The sequence below is a fragment of the Pelophylax lessonae genome (assembly GCF_965119305.1).
Source record: "Pelophylax lessonae genome assembly, chromosome: 7".
Taxonomy (NCBI): Eukaryota; Metazoa; Chordata; class Amphibia; order Anura; family Ranidae; genus Pelophylax; species Pelophylax lessonae.
Genome location: NC_138774.1, coordinates 35,688,619 through 35,711,961, shown reverse-complemented (window position 1 = coordinate 35,711,961; position 23,343 = coordinate 35,688,619). Strand labels below are relative to the sequence as shown.

The 23,343-nt window shown below is 45.0% G+C and overlaps 1 protein-coding gene across 12 annotated transcripts in view; it reads right to left on the bottom strand.

Annotated features, from left to right (window-relative positions):
* Positions 1–23,343, bottom strand: part of SYNGAP1 (synaptic Ras GTPase activating protein 1) — a 643,453-nt gene that overhangs the window by 537,974 nt on the left and 82,136 nt on the right. The window contains exon 1 of one of the 12 annotated variants that reach the window (XM_082263696.1): positions 3,529–3,588. The exons of the other annotated variants lie outside the window; for them this stretch is intronic. The gene's annotated coding sequence lies outside the window, so the exon portion shown is untranslated. Of the gene's footprint in view, positions 1–3,528; positions 3,589–23,343 lie in introns of those variants that run through there. 12 annotated transcript variants of the gene reach the window in all.

Sequence of the window (23,343 nt, the reverse complement as noted above, 5' to 3'; positions counted from 1 at the left end):
GCACCCTGGTTGAAAAACGCTGGATTAGAGGACGACTACAAAGCAAAAACCTAAGAAGAAAACACTCTCTATACCAACAGCCTACACAAGAAAAGAGACCTAACTAGAAAAGACTAAAACTAACCAGAAATAACTTTTATAAAAACGAACTCTATACGACCACAAAAACATTTATAATTGGAAGTATAGTTATCAATTACTATATGACTGGCACTAGAGCAGTGGGCCCAAAATGGCCCTGTGCTTGCTTTTATCTGGCCCTTGGAGCACTATTCTAATTACTGACACTTACATAGTTACAGTTACAGTTGGCGAGGTTGAAAAAAGACTTCAGTCCATCCAGTTCAACCCATAAGGTGTGTGCGTGTGTGTTTACTGCTAACCGTACATTGTATATCCCTGTATGTTGTGGTCTTTAAGGTGCCCATCTAATAGTTTTTTTAAACTAACGATGCTCCCTGCAGATACCACTGCTTGTGGAAGAGTATTCCACATCCTTACCGCTACGCAGAATGACACCAGGCATGTGCGGTTCAGAACAAAATACAGAATGACACCAGACATGTGCCGGGCAGTATATAGGATACAGAAAGACACCGGACATGTACCATTTCATACAGGATACAGAATGAGAGCGGACAGGTGCTTGTCAGTATAAATGAAACAGAGGACACAAAATAACACCAGACATGGACATGCATCGGCCAGTATAAGGGATTATAGAACAACACCAGACATGTGCAGCTCAGTATAGAGGATACAGACTGACACCAGACATGTCCTAGTTAGTATAAAGAAAACAGAATGACACCGGACATGCACCGGCCAGCAGAGAGGGTACAGAAGGATCATGTGCTGGTCAGTACAGAGGATACGGAATGACACCGGACATGTGCTGGTCAGTACAGAGGATACGGAATGACACCGGACATGTGCTGGTCAGTACAGAGGATACGGAATGACACCGGACATGTGCTGGTCCGTACAGAGGATACGGAATGACACCGGACATGTGATGGTCATTACAGGACAAAGAATGACACCGGACATGTGCCGGTCATTACAGGACACAGAATGACACCGGACATGAGCGGGTCATTACATGACACAGAATGACACCGGACATGTGCCGGTCATTACAGGACACAGAATGACACCGGACATGTGTCAGTCATTATAGGACACAGAATGACACCAGACATGAGCCGCTCATTACAGGACACAGAATGACACCAGACATTTGCGGTTCAGAACAAAATACAGAATGACACCAGACATGTGCCGGGCAGTATATAGGATACAGAAAGACACCGGACATGTACCATTTCATACAGGATACAGAATGAGAGCGGACAGGTGCTTGTCAGTATAAATGAAACAGAGGACACAAAATAACACCAGACATGGACATGCATCGGCCAGTATAAGGGAATATAGAACAACACCAGACATGTGCAGTTCAGTACAGAGGATACGGAATGACGCCGGACATGTGCTGGTCAGTACAGAGGATACGGAATGACGCCGGACAAGTGCTGGTCAGTACAGAGGATACGGAATGACACCGGACATGTGCTGGTCAGTACAGAGGATACGGAATGACACCGGACATGTGCTGGTCAGTACAGAGGATACGGAATGACACCGGACATGTGCTGGTCAGTACAGAGGATACGGAAAGACACCGGACAAGTGCTGGTCAGTACAGAGGATACAGAATGACACCGGACATGTGCTGGTCAGTACAGAGGATACAGAATGACACCGGACATGTGCTGGCCGGTACAGAGGATACAGAATGACACCGGACATGTGCTGGTCAGTACTGAGGATAAGGAATGACACCGGACATGTGCTGGTCAGTACAGAGGATACGGAATGACACCGGACATGTGATGATCAGTACAGAGGATACGGAATGACACCGGACATGTGCTGGTCAGTACAGAGGATACGGAATGACACCGGACATGTGATGATCAGTACAGAGGATACGGAATGACACCGGACATGTGCTGGTCAGTACAGAGGATACGGAATGACACCGGACATGTGATGATCAGTACAGAGGATACGGAATGACACCGGACATGTGCTGGTCAGTACTGAGGATAAGGAATGACACCGGACATGTGCTGGTCAGTACAGAGGATACGGAATGACACCGGACATGTGATGATCAGTACAGAGGATATGGAATGACACCGGACATGTGCTGGTCAGTACAGAGGATACGGAATGACACTGGACATGTGATGATCAGTACAGAGGATACGGAAAGACACCGGACATGTGCTCGTCAGTACAGAGGATACGGCTTGACACCGGACAAGTGCTGATCGGTACAAAGGATGCAGTAGGACACCAGTCATGGGCCAGTAAGTAAAACAACCCAAATAAAGAAGGCCGAATTTACCCATGGGATGAGCACAGAACATAATCTACACAGGTAACCTCTATGAAAAGTATTATTAATTGCAGTTACTGTATACAGCACACTATATTACATTATAAGGTTATTATTATCTTTTTGAGAAATATAAAGTCAACTATACTACTGTATAATATTATATATATATATATATATATATATACACACACACACATATTTAACTGTATGTCCTCATATGCTGTCTAAAATGTTTATTTAACAAAAATTAAAACGAACAAGCCAGACTTAAAAATCTTTTCATAATATCTGATAGATAGATAGATAGATAGATAGATAGATAGATAGATAGATAGATAGATAGATAGATAGATAGATAGATAGATAGATAGATAGATAGATAGATAGATAGATAGATAGATAGATAGATAGATAGATAGATAGATAGATAGATAGATAGATAGATAGATAGATAGATAGATAGATAGATAGCTATAATAGATGGTAGAACAGATAGATGACAGATTGGAAGGTAGATGGGCAGGTTGATAGCTGCTTCTTATTATTGATTCCATATTGCTATGTTTGTGTTATGCAGAGTATATAACGGTGAGAATGAATGGATCTCCAGTAATAATGAATGTATCTTTCCATCCGCAGACATTGCACATCCTGGATGGATCTTGGGGACAAGACAAGCGGTAGTCGCTGTAGCGTGCTGTGTAATGTACAGAGATACATACAGGTCTGCTGTGTAGTGAGAAGAGAGGGATAGAGCTTTGGGGGGGGGGGTAAAGGGAGAGAAAGGTAAGGACAAGAGAGCGGGGGCACAGAGAGAGACGGGGGGGGGGGGGTAGAGAGTGTAGATGGGGGTGCAGGGGAAGAAGAGAGAAAAAAGGGACTTCAAAATAAAAAAAGATAAAATGCTAATAGATGGGAAAAGGAAAAAGCCGGGGGAGGTAGTAAAAAACAGGGGGAGAGCAGAAAAAGAACGGCAGGAAAGGGGGGGGGGGCAGAATATAATAAAAGAGAGGGCTTGAGATCAACAAATCAGCACTCAGAGAGACAGCAGACTATCTGGAGACATACTGGGGTGAGAGAGACAGCAGGATATAAGGAGACATACAGGGGCGTCTCACCCTTGTCACCCTGAGAGAGCGCTCATTCTGCATTGTAAGAGACCGTCGTGTGATAAAAACTTCAACCTTATTCTGAAAACCCCTAAATATAGGAATTAAAGCAGCGACAGTTACCTAGCAACCATCAGCACTGACACAACCAACCACACACAGACACACAATGACACACACACACAATGCCATGTATGGGCCTGCTGCTTCCTGGTGCATACACACATACATCGGGCTAAATACAGTCACACAAATATACACCCCCTGTACTGTACTGACCCGCAAATATACACCCCCTGTAATGTACTGACCCGCAAATATACACCCTCTGTACTGTACTGACCCGCAAATATACACCTCTGTACAGTACTGACCCGCAAATATACACCCCCTGTACTGTACTGACCCGCAAATATACTCCCCTGTACTGTACTGACCCACAAATATACACCCCCTGTACTGTACTGACCCGCAAATATACACCTCTGTACAGTACTGACCCGCAAATATACACCCCCTGTACTGTACTGACCCGCAAATATACATCCCCTGTACTGTACTGACCTGCAAATATACACCCCCTGTACTGTACTGACCCGCAAATATACACCCCCTGTACTGTACTGACCCGCAAATATACACCCCCTGTACTGTACTGACCCGCAAATATACACCCCCTGTACTGTACTGACCCGCAAATATACACCCCCTGTACAGTACAGACCCACAAATATACACCCCCTGTACAGTACAGACCCATAAATATACACCCCCTGTACAGTACAGACCCGCAAATATACACCCCCCCCTGTAATCTACTAACCCGCAAATATACACCCCCTGTACAGTACAGACCCACAAATATACACCCCCTGTACAGTACTGACCCGCAAATATACACCCCCTGTACAGTACAGACCCACAAATATACACCCCCTGTACAGTACTGACCCGCAAATATAAAACCTCCTGTACAGTACAGAACCACAAATTTACACCCCCTGTACAGTACAGACCCGCAAATATACACCCCCTGTACTGTACTGACCAACAAATATACACCCCCTGTACTGTACTGATCCCCAAATATACACCCCCCCCCTGTAATGCACTGACCCGCAAATATACACCCCCTGTACAGTACTGACCCACAAATATACACCCCCTGTACAGTACTGACCCACAAATATACACCACCTGTAATGTACTGACCCGCAAATATACACCCCCTGTACAGTACAGACCCACAAATATACACCCCCTGTAATGTACTGACCCGCAAATATATACCTCCTGTACAGTACAGAGCTACAAATATACACCCCCTGTACAGTACTGACCCACAAATATACACCCCCTGTACAGTACAGACCCGCAAATATACACCCCCTGTACAGTACTGACCTGCAAATATACACCCCCTGTACAGTACTGACCAACAAATATACACCCCCTGTACAGTACAGACCCGCAAATATACACCCCCTGTACAGTACTGACCCACAAATATACACCCCCTGTACTGTACTGATCCCCAAATATACACCCCCCCTGTAATGCACTGACACGCAAATATACACCCCTTGTACAGTACTGACCCGCAAATATACACCCCCTGTACAGTACTGACCCGCAAATATACACCCCCCTGTAATGTACTGAGCCGCAAATATACACCCCCTGTACCTGGACAGACCCACAAATATACACCCCCTGTAATGTACTGACCCGCAAATGTACACCTCCTGTACAGTACAGACCCACAAATATACACCCCCTGTACAGTACTGACCCACAAATATACACCCCCTGTACAGTACTGACCCGCAGATATACATCCCCTGTACAGTACTGACCTGCAAATATACACCCCCTGTACTGTACTGATCCCCAAATATACACCCCCCCCCCCCTGTAATGCACTGACCCGCAAATATACACCCCTTGTACAGTACTGACCCACAAATATACACCCCCTGTACAGTACTGACCCGCAAATATAAACCCCCTGTAATGTACTGACCTACAAATATACACCCCCTGTACTGTACTGATCCCCTAGTATACACCCCCCCTGTAATGCACTGACCCGCAAATATACACCCCCTGTACAGTACTGACCCACAAATATACACCCCCTGTACAGTACAGACCCACAAATATACACCCCCTGTACAGTACTGACCCACAAATTTACACCCCCTGTACAGTACAGACCCACAAATATACACCTCCTGTACAGTACAGACCCGTAAATATACACCTCCTGTACAGTACAGACCTGCAAATATACACCCCCTGCACAGTACTGACCTGCAAATATACACCCCCTGTACAGTACAGACCCGCAAATATTCACCACTGTGTGCTAAAGTCCCACAAATATACACCCCCTGTACAGTACAGACCCGCAAATATACACCCCCTGCACAGTACAGACCCGCAAATATACACCCCCTGTTCAGTACTGACCCACAAATATACACCCCCTGTACAGTACTGACCCGCAGATATACATCCCCTGTACAGTACTGACCTGCAAATATACACCCCCTGTACTTTACTGATCCCCAAATATACACCCCCCCCCCCCTGTAATGCACTGACCCGAAAATATACACCACTTGTACAGTACTGACCCACAAATATACACCCCCTGTACAGTACTGACCCGCAAATATAAACCCCCTGTAATGTACTGACCTACAAATATACACCCCCTGTACTGTACTGATCCCCTAGTATACACCCCCCCCCCTGTAATGCACTGACCCGCAAATATACACCCCCTGTACAGTACTGACCCACAAATATACACCCCCTGTACAGTACAGACCCACAAATATACACCCCCTGTACAGTACTGACCCACAAATATACACCCCCTGTACAGTACAGACCCACAAATATACATCCCCTGTACAGTACTGACCTGCAAATATACACCCCCTGTACAGTACTGACCTGCAAATATACACCCCCTGTACAGTACAGACCCGTAAATATACACCTCCTGTACAGTACAGACCCGCAAATATACACCCCCTGTACAGTACAGACCCGTAAATATACACCCCCTGTACAGTACAGACCTGCAAATATACACCCCCTGTACAGTACAGACCCGCAAATATTCACCACTGTGTGCTAAAGTCCCACAAATATACACCCCCTATACAGTACAGACCCGCAAATATACACCCCCTGTACAGTACAGACCCGCAAATATTCACCACTGTGTGCTAAAGTCCCACAAATATACACCCCCTGTACAGTACAGACCCGCAAATATACACCCCCTGCACAGTACAGACCCGCAAATATACACCCCCTGTTCAGTACTGACCCGCAAATATACACCCCCTGTACAGTACAGATCCACAAATATACACCCCCTGTACAGTACAGATCCACAAATATACACCCCCTGTACAGTACAGACCCGCAAATTTACACAGCCTTGTGCTACAGTCACACAGATATACACCCCCTGTACAGTAAAGACATGCAAATATACACCACCATTGCAATAGTTACACAAATATACACTGCTGTGTGCTACAGTCACACAAGTATACACCCCCTGTCCAGTACTAACATGCAAATAAACACCGTCATGTGCTACAGTCATGCAATTATACACCGTTGTGTGCAATAGTCACACAAGTATACACCTTTGCGTGCAATAGTCACACAAATATACAGTACACCACGGTGTGAAACAGTCACACAAATATACACCACGGTGTGAAACAGTCACACAAATATACACCACGGTGTGAAACAGTCACACAAATATACACCACGGGGTTCAAACATATAAATATACACCATTGTTATAATTTACCTCACAAAAGGCTGAGGGGGAAATTAACTAAGACCGAAGCACACAGAATCTGGAGAGGCTGCAACATAGCAACGAATCAGCTGCTATCTTCAACTTATTCTGTAAAGCTTTGGTAATGAAAGATAGAATCCGATTGGTTGCCATGCACAGTTTCCTCCAGGTTCTTGGCTGCTCCACTCTTAGGAACCCTCCCTCCTTTTTTTTAGGTAAACGATTATACAGTTCAATGAGGGGTATCACATAAATGCAGAACATATAAGGAATTGGAAAAAAAAATGAGATAAGTTCTTTTTTTTTTTTTTACTTGCTCAGTTTAGGATACAACTCCCCTGCAGGAGCGGATCAAAGCGCAACCCACCTTCTCCTTCCATAATTCTGTGGTGGACGTGGTTGCCCGAGAACAGGAAGATGCGGAAGCAACTGTGGCGGTGGCAAAAAGGTATGAACCGTTACACTTGAAAAAGGAGGCCCCAGCACTTTCACCACTGTCGGCCATACAGAAGGTTTGGGGGAACTTGCCCAGGACGTGGCCTTCTTAAAACAGGAAACATCCACATTCAAACAGGATGCAGCCCACTCCTCTAAGGGCTCTTAGAATCTAAGAATGTGTTAAGGAGGGACCCAAAGGAGTGGTGACGGTGTGGCCGCTTTGGACATTTAGCTAAAAACTGTGGCCGGCCAAAATCCAAAAGTACCTCCAGGCCCCCGTTAAACTAGTGGCTCCCGGGGCTAATGGGACAGTTGGCACAAGGTCCCATCAAACCCGAGTCCATAGTGATGCCAAGTCCAGTACTGAATGCCCACCTTATTGGACTACTGTATAGGTCCCAAGCATGATTGACATTGGATCTGAGGTCACCGTCATTGAGTATGAATTCTACGACCAGCGGTTTGGGACATTAGACCTGCTGGACTCCCTTGGTTGTCCCTCAAAATAGCTAATACCCTGCCCATCCTGTTAGAAGTGTCACTTGGGTGAAGATTCAGATAGATGACCAGGGGGTGGAGCGGGTAGGGGTTGTAAGGCCCAGTAAGTTTGGCAATACCTATTGTTCTGGGCACAAATGCGCTAAAGGACTTGGACTTACATCACTTACTAGCCAAATTTGAGCACTTAAGCTGGCGTGCGTGTACTGTAAGCTGTCTGGCTCAACGTGATCCGGGCCTATGAGGCCTAACAAAGAGCGGCGAGGAAAAAGAGGGAGTTGACCGCACGCCCCCCAAGCTAAAAGTACTCTTGGCACTCCTCCAAGAGGTAGTCTGGTCTCGGTCAATCGAGCCCCACAGGAAGCTACAGGGGGTCACAGTAATAGCGGAACCCTGCAAAGACTCCAGGGGATGCCAGGGGACTGGATGGTTGCTTGCACCTTATACAAGGTTCAGAAAGGGAAGGTGCTGGTGTAGCTCGTCAACCTGGGGACTGCTTCAATTTCTCTCCCTAACCATTTCACCATAGCTGACCTACGTGGTACCTCGCCACTGTATCTCAGAGACCAAACTGGAGGTGGAAGCCGTTTGTGCCTCACTACAGGCAACCATGGACTCGTTAGATGAGTCAAAATACAAACTACTGCTGGCCATCCCATTCCAGAACTTTCCTCTACCTCAGCAGCTGCTAAAGAAACACCTATTGGTCTTTGCCGCCAGCCTGGAAGACTACGGTTGCATGGAGGCCATCGACCACCCAACTCATACAGGGTACACTCGCCCCATCCAGGAGCGGTACTGCCACATTCCCCCAGCCCTGTGCCAGGAGGTTAATGACGTGTTCCTCAACATGCTACAAAGTGGGGTAATTTGGGAAAGCCGTAGCCCATGGGCTGCCGCTGTGGACCTGGTGTGAAGGAGGGACAGAAGTCTGTAATTTAGCATGGACTACCGCAAATTAAATGCCTGCACCTACAGAGATGCCTACATATTACCTCATGTGAAGAAGTCGCTCATGGCATTGGGCCAAGCCAAGTATATCTGCACCCTTGACTTGGCAAGCGGCCACTGGCAAGTGTCAGTGAGAGATCAAGACCGTGAAAAGACTGCCTTTATCACACCCCTGGGACTGCTCGAGTTTAATCGCATGTCCTTCGGGATGAGTAATGGCCCCAGCACATTCCAGCACTTAATGGAGAGATGTCTGGGAGATTTAACACTGTGTTAGTCTACTTGGACGATATTATAATTTACTCCAAGACCTTCAAGGACCATGTCAGACACTTGGATCGGGTGTTGGTAAAGAACACCAGAAGCAAAAGAGACATTTAAATATGGTGTAAGTTTTTGCGCTTCAAATCAAACTCTAAAATAATATAAACTGGAGTCCATAAATCAATAAATGAATAAATCAATACACGTGCTGCAACTTGAATAAAAATGACATGTGAATGATAGTGAAAAGTGAACCACTAGCTGCGCACATAAATAGTGAACAACTCAAACATAATGACATGTGTATCAATGCATGAAACAAATAAACCATCAAATGCCAAAAAAAGGTGTAAAAAAGTCAAATTCCACCGTGGAAATCTTAATAAACAATCTCAAATTAGTTCATAAACAGTCTGAAAAGAATAGTGATAACTGGTGATCAGGTGAGATTCCAGTGGCTTATTGAAATGAGGAAACACCCAGAAAGTCCTCCACCTCTGTGCTCCACTCCCCTCAGCAAAGCCACTCACCCCCACTTATTGCCCTTCACTTTCATGGACTGGGCTAAGTGGATGTTCCACTTTGGCATACGAGATGTAGCTGATATTAGGTCCCTGGTGACTGGGCAGTCTTCCTTACGCTCAAAGCATGTAAGAAAAAAAGAGCCCCACTAGTGCAATAACGTCTAAGACCTTTAATCTAATCAATAATCCAACAAAATGCACGTAAATGAAAACAATCCTTAAAAGCACATAAATAAAATAGATGCAATGTAAGCGGGGATTGGGGTGCTCACTCTGGTCCCGATGCCATGGCACAATGGTATTGAGATGCTGGAACACAGGAGACACCCCCATTGACAAAGTCAGGAAGTGACGAAACGCACCAGGGGCGTGGCCACACTACGTAGTTGGCATTTGATGGTCTATTTGTTTCATGCATTGATACACGTCATTATGTTTGATTTGTTCACTATTTATGTACGCGGCTAGTGGTTCACTTTTCACTATCATTCACAAAAGAGACATTTAATTGGATCCTAAGTGGGAACACACCCCCTATTGGGTTGAGAAGCAGCCTTTTCCTCAAACTCCAATTTATGACATGATCTCAGAGGGTCCCAACCACACCAAAAGACGGCTCCACCGTTCCCTGTTGAGACCCTATGTGCTGAGTGCTTTTCCAAACTTGCCAGAGATAGCGAGGGCTCAGTTTCCATTGACGTCCCACCAGTACAAGAAGTTCCAAATGAATGGTATCTGCCTCTTCTAATATTAGAACCTCCGGTCTCTGCAGGCTCAGAAGAAGGAAGCCCCAGTGGCTTTGGACAACCCAGAAGCCCCTGCAAACCCCGTTGGCTGATTTCACTCTTCTTCTCACTGAAGTGAGTATGGTTGGTCCTCTTGACCAAAAGCTGAAAATGACAGCTTCCATCAAAGACATAGAGGTCCGCCACCCCGCATGGTCTACCTGAAGCAGCTCCCTTCAAGGAATTTGACTTGTTTGAATTTGTATCAGTTGTGCCTTAATTATTTGAATTGCAGTTTCCATATTGTTCTTTACTGTGTTGTGATGCCAAAGACAGCATCTGCCAAGAGGGAGAGTTTAGGCAAAGTCTGCTTTCTCCACTGCAGGTGGCACTCAACTGCAGCAGCATTGCAGAGGGAGAAGGAGTCAAGAGAAACTCAGTACCTCTATGGCTTCCTGGGTGACAGAGGAAGCTATTCAATAGGATGCTGGCACCTCATGCAGCTCTCATAGGTCAGGCAGAGTCTAGCTAAGACCCTGGCTCTGGGGCTTGGCGCACATTTCATGTGTGACTAGAGTAGGCACAGGTCTCCCTGTAATGTTCCGGTACCTTTGGTACCCTAAATTACTCTTTTTACAAGTGTATGCGCCCCACCATTCTCTTTTGGAAAGGTGCGCATACACCTTTAAGACTGAAGCTGTCATCACTCAGCGCCGGACTAGATGGCTATTTAAATCGCCGGTTCTCACTCACATGTGTTCGTTCAAACACCCTTACCTGGATGCTAACTTGGCTTGAAGCTTTCGTGCTTGCAAGCATACCTCGCTGACGGAACCTCGCTGCGCTGATCCCTGTATCCCGCTTCCGGATCATCCGCTCCTCCTGAACCAACCTTCGGCTGTATTGCTATTAGTGCTAAGTACCCCGCAGGGGAACCCTCTATAAACTTATACTAAGCTTACACTATCTAGCTCTGCATAGTAAAGACTATTTATCACATCTGCATATCTAGATTGCTAGCTCTTAAGACTACTGCTACTTATTCCTGCACTGGGTTGATCTCTCTTGTATGTCCACCTGCTACTCTGTCATCTGCTACCATACATGATTGCTAAACCTACCTGCATCCATCTGCTACTGTCTTACCTTCAAGTGTCTGTCACCTACCACCTCCACTCAACCTGTCTCTTAAATCTTCATCACTGTGTTACTACATACATAAAGCCACTCTAGGAACCAGCTTGTTGAGTGTGTGTATTTACTAGCTGAATTAAGACCTTCCACACATGATGAGTCATTGAGGTTGGGAATGGTATCTCAGCATCTCTCTTACATGACTACTGAAGTGGAATATTTCTGCAGCTGAAAATCCACACCATACATGAAACGCAGGAGCGTTACACTCCCACGTGACAAGCACAGTCCTTGGTGTCAGGGAGAGGCTGCAGACGAGTAGGAAAAGTGCAGGGATACCGCATCCTTCCTGGAAGCCTCCCTACTCAGATACAGACTGGCCAGGTTGCATTCCGCCCCTTGAGCCAGGCGCTGTCGGTACACCTAAGACATAAAACTTCTGCTCATCGCTGTTGCATCCTGTGAGTGCTCCCAGTTGGGTTGCCTTCCCGCCGGGCTTGTTGTGTATTGCTGAACTTCAATTTTAATACAGTTCTGTTTTCTGCAGCTGGACTCCCGAGTGTTCTCTGCCTCCACACCACACTGCACCTACCCACAAATATATACAGATAAAGTCAACCAAATATATACCCCCTGCACAGTACAGGCACGCAAATATACTTTGCCTGTAGGGTTTATGCAAGAACCTGAACATTTTTTGCTAAGCGTTTCTGCCCCTAGGACATTCGGGTACATCCTAGGGAACATGTCGTTAGCTGCAGCTGAAGCCATGATCCTTTTATCAAAATTTGCAGCTGACGATAGGATTTACTGTAAAAGTGATCCCAGTGGCTCTACAGCTGCCCAATTACTTTTACAGGTCATGGAAGGGGGCTCTGCCACCACCATTCCCGTGCTCTCCTGTTCCACTGGGCAGCCCGGGCTGCTACACTGAGTCGGGCTGGCTACAACATGTTTACTTCTGGTTTTGGTTGTTTCGTTACTGGCCTGTACCAGCAAGACCGATGTGGCTTTAATTGGCTGCCTTGGAGGGCAGAGGAGAGATCAGAAGTCTAATAGAGTAACTGATAGAGTACCTGTCACAGCCCATGCTATCACAAAGGAATGCTGATGCAGATGATACAAACATATACAGAGCATGTTGGTTTGAATCCCAACCATGGCACTACCTGCTGGATGTTGCATGTTCGCCCTCTGCCTGCGTGGTTTTCCTTTGGATACTCCAAAGAAATGCTGGTAGGTTGATTGTCTCCTGTCTAAATTAGCCATAGCATGTGTCGGTATGAATGTAAGTTAGAGATCTTAGGTCGTAAGCTCATTGAGGACAGGGACTAATTTAAATGTACAATATACACTCACTGGCCACTTTTTTAGGTACACCTTGCTAGTATCGGGTTAGACCCCCCTTTTGCCTTCAGAACTGCCTTGCAAAGTGCACAGTATATTTGGCTTTAATAAATCAACCCTATCGTGTATGTTTCTGATTGTATCATGCATGTCAAGATAGATGCAGCAAGGGTGATACTGTCAGACAGATGGATACAGTCCATCACCTTGTGAGCATCACGCGCACTACTGTACAATGCTTTCTCTTTTATTTAGTACAAGGGAATTCAGAGACATTTCCCATAGCAATCTGTCCATTTCCGGCTGTCATTTTTCCACTGCAGAGGAATGTTACGGTCTTCTCTGGCCAACACAATGCTGTTCCCTAGAACAACCAAACTGCAGCCATCAATCATTCAGTAAGCAGAAGAAAATTAAAGCAAAAAATATTCTTACAAACTATGCAGGTTCTGCAGTAACTCATTTTTAAATTGGCCATAAAACAGAATTCTTGACATACCGTAATATCCTTTATTTTCAGTTCGTTAAGGGGCACAGGGCAGACGAAATTCTGAGATACTGGGTTATGCTGCCACCTTCAGGAGAATCAGACACTGACAACAATAAAATTGTGAAACAGACAGTATTCCCAATTCCACTACCATCATTCTTCGGTTTTGAGCAAAAGTAATAGTGAATATGATCTGAAGGGTGGGAACTGTGTCCCAAAACTCCAAGAATAGGATTTTACAGTAAGTAAAAAATCATATTTTTTCCTTAATTGTTCATTAAAGGACATATGGCAGAAGGAGTTCTGACACACTGGGATGCCCCAAAGCAGTCCATCTAAGGGGGGGGGGGGGTACACATCAAACAACATAGTAAAACTGGGAGCTACTTGCATCTCAAAGAGATACCTGAAGGACCTTATGCAGAAACTTTGCATCATTGGAGGACTTAACATCCATCTGGTAAAACTTAGAGAATGTTTGAATGGAAGAATAAGCCCACTTATCAAAAAAGCTCACGGTGATACTCGCAGATAGCCAGGACAAATTTTCATGCGTCTGGCAACTGGTTAGATCAGTTTCTATTAGTGTGCCCGTCCTCCCATTTTTTAGACTCAGCTACAGTTGCCCTGGACACCCCGGGTGGTCCCACTCTTCTTCTACGGCTCCCCTACCTTTTATATTTTCTTGCTTCCATTCTGTCTTTCTTCCCTTCTTCTTTTTCTTATATTCTATTTTGTTTATCACTGTGAGTCACCTACATGGTGGGCCAACCTATCGCCTGTTGGTTTTCCAGGGGCGCTTAATTATGTTTGCTCCCTTTTCTCTACCCCCAGGCAGGCATGATGGATGGACCCAGGCCAGGCCAGAACAGGTAGGTACAGGCAGATCACGGTGCAAGAATAATATCAAGTTACCCAGGCCGGGCCCAGACCAGAGTGTGCAGATATCATTATATATATCATCATGGATGGATGAAAGGGGCATGTACGCTGGTCACTACATTGAAAGGGGGCATGTATGCTTGTCACTGCATTGAAAGGGGGCCTGTACGCTTGTCACTACATTGAAAGGGGACCTGTACGATTGACACTACATTGAAAGGGGGCCTGTACGCTTGTCACTGCATTGAAATGGGGCATGTACGTTGGTCACTACATTGAAAGGGGGCCTGTACGCTGGTCACTACATTGAAAGGGGGCCTGTACGCTTGTCACTGCATTGAAAGGGGGCATGTACGCTGGTCACTACATTGAAAGAGGGCCTGTACGCTTGTCACTGCATTGAAAGGGGGTCTGTACGCTTGTCACTGCATTGAAAGGGGGCATGTACGCTGGTCACTACATTGAAAGGGGGCCTGTACGCTGGTCACTACATTGAAAGGGGGCCTGTACTGTGGGATTAGTGCTAAGGGGTCTGTACTGTGGGGTTTGTGCTAGGGGACCTGTACTGTGGGGTTTGTGCTAGGGGATCTGTACTGTGGGATTAGTGCTAGGGGCCTGTACTGTGGGGTTTGTGCTAGGGGGCCTGTACTGTGGGGTTTGTGCAAGGGGGTCTGTACTTTGGGATTAGTGCTAGGGGGTCTGTACTGTGGGGTTTGTGCTAGGGGGTCTGTAATGTGGGATTAGTGCTAGGGGGTCTGTACTGTGGGATTAGTGCTAGGGGGCCTGTACTGTGGGCTTTGTGCTAGGGGGTCTGTACTGTGGGGTTTGTGCTAGGGGGTCTGTACTGTGGGGTTTGTGCTAGAGGGTCTGTACTGTGGGGTTTGTGCTAGGGGGCCTGTACTGTGGGGTTTGTGCTAGGGGGTCTGTACTGTGGGGTTTGTGCCACTCTTAGTAAGTGTATCCCATAATAGGGTGTCTCTCACAGTATATCCCATAATAGGGCCCCTGCTCCCTATTATGGTATATACTAGTACTGATGGACCCCTTAATATGTGATATATTGGGAGAATATGTTCACGCAAGCAAAATACAGGGGGCAAAATGGGTGGAGTCTATAAGGGGTGGGGCTTCTGAGAAATGGGAGGGGTCAAAATAGAAGGGCGGGGTCTTGCGCCCCCCCATCTTAAAACTTCACCAGCCGCCACTGGTAATTCTTCCCAATGATGAGAAGAGTAAGGAGCATTCTTCCCACTGACTGTCACACTAATGTGTCATAAGTTGTAGATTTTTAATTTTTAGCAGGGGTTCCCCATGACCAGAACTTTATTTCAAGGGTTCCCCTGTGTTGAAAAGGTTGAGAAGGGCTGCCTTAATCCCATAGAAAATATGTGGAGGGAGCTGAAGGCTCGAGTTACCAAACATCAGCCTCCAAACCTTAATGACTCTGAGACAAGGGTGGCCTGTCAATTGAGGGTGCAGGGGCGCCGCCTCCCCCATCCATGCCTTTGGCCCTCTAATCTACATGCAGGGCACCGGACGCATGGATTCCAATAGGGGATTTTTTTTTTTTTGAAGCACGTGATTAAAGCCAGAGGCTCTAATAGGCTTCAGAAAATGGTGGGCTAGGGGCGCAGAGCACTGCGCCCCAAGCCCACCCAGTTGTATGACAATAGGAAATGGGAAGTGGTTGAACATCAGGGATGATCAAAGGGTTAGCTGTGTGTCTAGCTAGTGTGTTTGTGTACAGTGTGGGAGGTGTTTTTACTAGGGGAAGACATGGATCTATTTCCCTGCTTTGCAGGAACACAGGATCCATGCCTTCTGTACTGACAGAATGGTGATCTGCCTTGTTTACACCGCCCTTACTAGTAAAAATAAATAAAAATGACATAAATCTTTCCCCTAGTTTGTAGACGAGATAACTTTTGCAAAAAGGCTGCAGGAGATCAGCAACACTGAAATATAACAAGTAATGAAACCTGAGTGCCAATCAGTCCTGGGATACTGTGAGCCTAGCCTGTATGATGAGAAAGTGGAGGGGAATTAAAAAAAAAAAAAAAAAGTTCTACCCTAAAGTAGTTGTAAAACTTTACATATACCCAGGGAAGTGACTAGCTTTAGGTGTTACATTATCTAACAAAAAAAAAAAAAAAAAATTCAGTTATACCTTAAAGTGAATGTAAATCCTTACATATACCCAGTGAAGTGAAAAGGCTCAGATGATGCACAGTGTCAGTTAGGCCTCATTTACACTTGTGCGACTTGTCATGCGACGCTGTACCCAAATAAAATTGATGTCCTTTTTTCCCCACAAACAGAGCTTTCTTTTGGTGGTATTTTTGCGCTATAAACAAAAAAAGAGCGACAATTTTGAAAAAACAACAATATTTTTCGCATTCAGCTATATGACATTCTCAAAAAAAAAAAATTAAAAAATCAAAATTTTTTAACATTTTAGGCCAATTTGTTTTCTGCTACATTTTTTGGTAAATAAAAATCGCAATAAGCGTATTTTGATTCGTTTGCGCAAAAGTTATCGCGTCTACAAACAAGGGGAAAGATTTATGTCACTTTTATTTATTTTTTACTAGTAATGGCGGCGATCTGCGATTTTTAGCGAGACTGCGACATTGCGGCGGACAGATCAGACCCCTAACTGACATTTTTGACACTTTTGGGGGACCAGTGACAATACTACAGTAATCAGTGCTAAAAATATGCACTGTTACTGTAATAATAACAATGGCAGGGAAGGGGTAAACCCTGGGGGTTATCAAGGGGTTAAATGTGAGCCTAGGGAAGTGATTCTAACTGTGGGGGGGGGGGACTTGTGAAATGATCAGAGACATGTGATCCTATATAGAAGGATCACAGGCGCTCTGTGATCATTTCAGAGAGAAGAACGGTCAGCAGGGAGCGATCGCGGATGGCCGACGGCAATCGGAGTCCCCGCTGCCTAGTGGGGATGGGAGCGCGCCTGCGGCGGCGGGCGCTTGCCTCTAGGAGCGCTACTGCGGATAGCAGTACAGGTATGGCGATTCACGCAGCCGAGCCAGCCTGCTGCAGTATATATGCGGAGGGTGGTTGGCAATTGGTTAAAGTAGCGCAGTGCTGAATGGCAAAAATGCCCTGATCATGAAGGGAGGCCAAGTGGTTAAAGAAGTTCTATAGCTAAAGCATACACTTTCATTTTATAACATCACAATTGTAATAATAATACAAACAATAGTTATTTTTGACAATCCAATATAAGCTTACTTGAAGAATCTCCATTCATGTTGTGAGTGCTTTCTGTCTGCTGGCGGTCTCTTTACTTGAACTTCCTGGATTCCCTGCATGCTTTGCAGTTTCTCCTAAATTTCCAAGGACTACATATCCCATGGCACCTTGCTGCCTGCAAGCAGTGATTCCTGTACTGACTCCGCCTCCTGAAACTCCTCCTCTCAGCACCTCTGTAGTTTATAAGGCAGGCTCTGTGAAATGTGTGACACAGCAGCGTCTACCCATAGGAGTGACTATGTGTCACTGAAATCAAGGAAATAAATATGTGAGGTTCTTCACAAAGTAAGTTTACAGATTCAACGATCATTCAGACTAATAGGAGTAGGCTAGAAATAATTGCAATACAAGGTGGAAATTAATATATGATTTTACATTATGACCATAGATACACTGTAATTGTCAGTGACTCTCTGTAGGAGTCACCTTGTCACAAGAGGAGCTCCGCTTAGACATGCCTGCTATCTATCTATGCCCCCCACCCAGCCAAAGAGAGATCAGGATGGATCCTCGTGGTCACGTGCCCACCAAAAAAAATTAATTGTAAGGTTCCTTTACCGCCTCCTTACTGCTGGACATCATGTGACGTCCTGGGCTTTAACCACTTGCCGACTGCCGCGCGACTATTTACGTCGGCAGTCAGCCCCTCACAGGCAGAGTGACGTTGATCTACGTCGCTAGCCTGTGAGGGTCTAGGGAGCGAGCGTGCGCCCCCGGAGGCGCGCTCCTGCTCCTGAGTGGCCCCCCCCCGCACGTGTGACCGGCAGACCCGATGTCCGCCGGTCACTCGTCGATCGTCGCTGCAGAGGGAGAAAGGCAGGCGGCTGATGTAAACAAGCCGCCTGTCATTCTCCCCTGTGTAGAAACAGTGATCATACGGTTCTACTATGTAGGACCGTTGATCACTGTTCCTACACCTCAAGCCACAGCCAATCATAGTTAGAAGCACGCCCCTAGGGACACACACCACCCCTCCCTCTCAAATAAAGTTAACCCCTTCACTGCCAGTGTAATTTTATATGTATAGCACTGATTACTGTAGAAATGTCACTGGTAACCCCAAAAGTGTCAAAAATGTCAGTCAAGGGTCCGATCTGTCCGCCACAATGTACCGCAAAAAAAAATTGCAGATCGCCGCCATTACGCGTTGAAAAAAAAGAAAACAAAAATGACAGAAATCTTTCCCTTTGTTAGTAAACGCGATAATTTTTGCGCAAACCAATCAAAATACGCTTTTTGCTATTTTTTTTTCCAAACATATGTAGCATAAAACAAATTGGCCGAAAATGTTAAAAAATTTTGATTTTTACTTTTTTTTTGGGAATTTCATATAAAAAAATGTGAAAAATATTGCTATTTTTGCAAAATTGACGCTCTTTTTTTGTTTATAGCGCATGATCAAAAAATCGCACAGGTGATCAAATACCACCAAAAGAAAGCTCTGTTTGTGGGAAAAAAAGGATGTCAAATTCGTAGGTACAGCGTCGCACGACCGCGCAATTGTCCGTTAAAGTCACGCAGTGCCGAATCGCAAAATAGGCCCTGGTCAGGAAGGGGGTCAAATCTTCCGGGGCTTAAGTGGTTAAATGGAGATATCTGGATGACGGGTGCAGCTGCAGGCATCATTCAGATATTTTTTTTTATCTGCCTATTCCCTTCACCGTAAGAACAATCATAGAGGCTGTTCAGCAGCCTGATCGTTCTTACAGGTGGCAGGAGGGGACATCGCCCCCCCTACTGCTGCCCTCTGGTGCTTCTACCGGCTCGCCCGTGCGATCGCAAGCTGGAGAAGGGATCCACCGGTGGCAGAAGTACGCCAGTCTCTATGACTCTCGGAGGCCCGGACGCGACGTTATTACGTCATGCCCGGCCTGGCAGTTGTCAATACTTAAATTAGTTATGCACTTGTCACTTTAGGCTGCTTATTTATTTATACATTTGTGCCGATTCTTATATTTTGGTTTATTGCATCACTGCACTTTTTTGCAGGTAATTGGCAGCAATTGTAGATCTGTTTAGACAGCCCCAGACCCCCGTGGCGCCTGATCCTAATTATCTCTATAGCTGACAATAATGCTGTGATCTCGGCTGGACAGGCGAGATCATTTTTTATTTTTTTATTTCAGGCTTTCTAGCCTGTAGGAGAGATCTGAGGTCTTATTGACTCCAGATCTCTCCATAAAGAGGACCTGTCATACACTATTCCTATTACAAGGGATGTTTACATTCCTTGTAATAGGAATAAAAGTGATAAAAAAAAAAAAAAAATAAAGGGTAAGTATAAAAATAAAATAAACAATAAATAAAAAAAAATTTAAAGTGCCTCAGTCCCCGCACGCAGAAGCAAATGTATGCGTATGTCACGGTCACATATGTAAACAGTGTTCAATCCATACATGTAAGGTATCGCCGCGAACCTTAGAGTGAGAGCAACAATTCTAGCCCAAGACCTTTTCTGTAACTCTAAACTGGTAACCTGTAAAAATGTTTAAATCGTCGCCTATGGAGATTTTTAAGTACCGAAGTTTGGTGTCATTCCACGAGTGTGCGCAATTTTAAAGCGTAAAATGTTAGGTATCTATTTACTTGGCGTAACATCATCTTTCACATTATACAAAAAAATTGGGCTAACTTTAGTTATTTGTTTTTTTTAAAGCTCATAAAACAGTTTCTTCCCAAAAATAAAACGCGTTTGAAAGATTTCTGCGTAAAAATGTGTGACATAAAAAGTTGCAATGAGCGCCATTTTATTCCTTAGGGTCTGTGCTAAAGATATATTATATATATATACATATAGTGGCATATGTCCCTGTCCTCTGGGTACTCCGGTTTCCTCTCCAAAGACATGCTAGTAGGTTAATTGGCTCCTGTATAAATTGGCCCTGAGTTAGGGACCTTAGATCGTAAGCTCCTTGAGGGCAGGGACTGATGTGAATGTGTGAAGGAATGTGATGAACATTTGTGAATTAAGCAAAATGTCTATTTTTCTATGTGTATTCTTCTCTACATGTATATATATATTTTTCCTCTGTCGTCCTTACTCAAAATGGCCGTTACTAGATACCTACTCGCCCCCACCTACCGAGATGTAACGTGAAAAGAAAGATGGAGCCTTGGCACAGTGCCTTCAAAAGAAGATAACATTCATGAACTCGAAAGGGACCACCTTATAACGGACCTGACTAATCAGAAAGCTGCAAATAATCAGTATTATGCTAATATTATGCTTATGACGTACTAACATATGACATCGCCTACTAACTATATAATATACTGTCCATTAGAAATAAAAGTAGTATCATTTACCTGAACAATGTGTGTCAGTCTATGATATCCCTGTGCATGCACTCTAATTACCTATTTAATCAGATCCAGCAGCAAGAAATCTATTTTGAACCTGATTGAGGTTCCTTAACCTTTACAAATGTACAATGTATATGTAAAGCGCTGCGTAAATTGATGGCGCTTTATAAGTACCTGAAATAAATAAATAAACATACACTGGTGATCAGTGCCCTGATTACATTTTTCTGTGTCCCCTAACCGCTGATTGGCTCTGCTCTTCCTCACACGCAGTCTCTGGCAATGAGAGATGATCTCATATGTTTACATTTGAGATCATCTCTCATTGGACGTTCTGATCACGTGGGAAATGGCCGCTGTGATTGGCCATTCACCACGATCTGTGATTGGCTGTGTCCAAGGGACACGGCCGACACCGATTTTCCCCGATTTTCCCCGATCCGGAGCCTGTCACTGGGAGGCCGTATAAAGACGGCCTCCCGGAAATTAGAGCCCGCGCTGTAGCCGTCTTTCGGCTATAGCGCGGGCGGGAAGAAGTTAAAGAACATTTATTGTTATCAAATCTCATCCCCCACAGTTATTGCCTTTTGTTTCACTTGACCCTCCGTTCTAGATTGTAAGCTCGAGCATGGCCCTGTGATTCCTCCTGTATTGTATTGTAACTGTATTGTCTTCCCTTATATTGTATAGCGCTGCGCAAACTGTTGGCGCTATATAAATCCTGTATAATAATAATAATCAAACTGTTATGGGTAAAGTTCTGCTTTAACTCTGGCTTAATTCCAAAGGTGTTCAGTAGGGTTGAGGTCAGGGCTCTGTGCAGGCCACTGGAATTCCTCCTCAACAAACTCATGACACCATGTCTTTATGGAGCTAGTATTGTGCACAAGAGCGCAATCATGCTGGAACAGAAAAAAAAATCTTCCCCAAACTGTTGCCGCAAGGTTAAAGTCTCAGAATTTTTTAAAACGTCTTTGAATGGTAAGGCATTTACGAGATTCTTCACTGGAGACACATGAGCCCAATCATTTGGAGGGATGACCACATACGTTTGGCCGTATAGTGTATGACCAGTAAATGAATCCCATCAGTATGATAAAAGCTGCTACCAGATTGGTTAATACAAGTTCGTTTTTTTTTTTTAAACCTACAACGAGCCTTTTCCGCTTATCAACAGGGGAATCAAGTCTAGATCAAAGCATGAAAAACTGCACAGGCTTTTCCTCCTGTACTCTCTATCCTCTGGTGAAATACAAGTATACGTGAGCCTTGATGATCTCTGATGAAAAGAGACTCAGACGGCAATCGTCTCCCAATATCAAACCCCATGTGAGCCGATAACTCATTCCCGACAAGCACTGTTTCCTTAAAGGCAAACTATAATGGTTGACTTTATTTTACAGTTTTTGAAATTTATATCTTTCTAAACTGATCTCTTATTTTCCTCAATGATTAAGCCCCCCACTGGGCGAAACATGTTAGAGGGGGTTCTCCCATGGGTAGGATCAAGCTGAGCCAATTTTTTTTACTAAGAGAAGCCGAGGCAGACTGCGAACAGGCGCCATTTTGTTGTAGTCCTCAATGTGGCTGATGAGCCAGTATTCAACTTCGCCAGCACCTGCAAAGATTGTGGCTAGTTGGCTAGGATAACAGGTTAGGGCATTCGATCAGTAGTTTTATTTGATGCCTTATTATAAATACAGTATATGTTAAAAAATATATTTTTTACAACTAAATATTGAATGTGGGGTGAGATTTGGTTTTGCAGAGCAAGATGGGTTTTGTAAGGAGAGCACAGCAGTGGTTTCCAAAAAGACACACTCTTTCTTAGCAAATGGGAACAGAGAGACGCCATATACCAGTGGTTCTCAACTCCGGTCCTCGGGACCCACCAACAGGCCAGGTTTGCAAGATAACTAAATTACATCACAGGTGATCTCATTTGCTGCTCAGTGATTGCAGTATTCTAGTCTGCATCTCCCCAAGGAAATACTTAAAATCTGGCCTGTTAAGTGGGTCCCGAGGACCGGAGTTGAGAACCACTGCCATATACCACCAGCTCATCAGAGAGGAAGAAATGTGAACAGCCTCAGCTTATTATTCCTCCTGAGGCTACAAAACTAACGCATTTCGCCCCGCCCACTAGGGCAT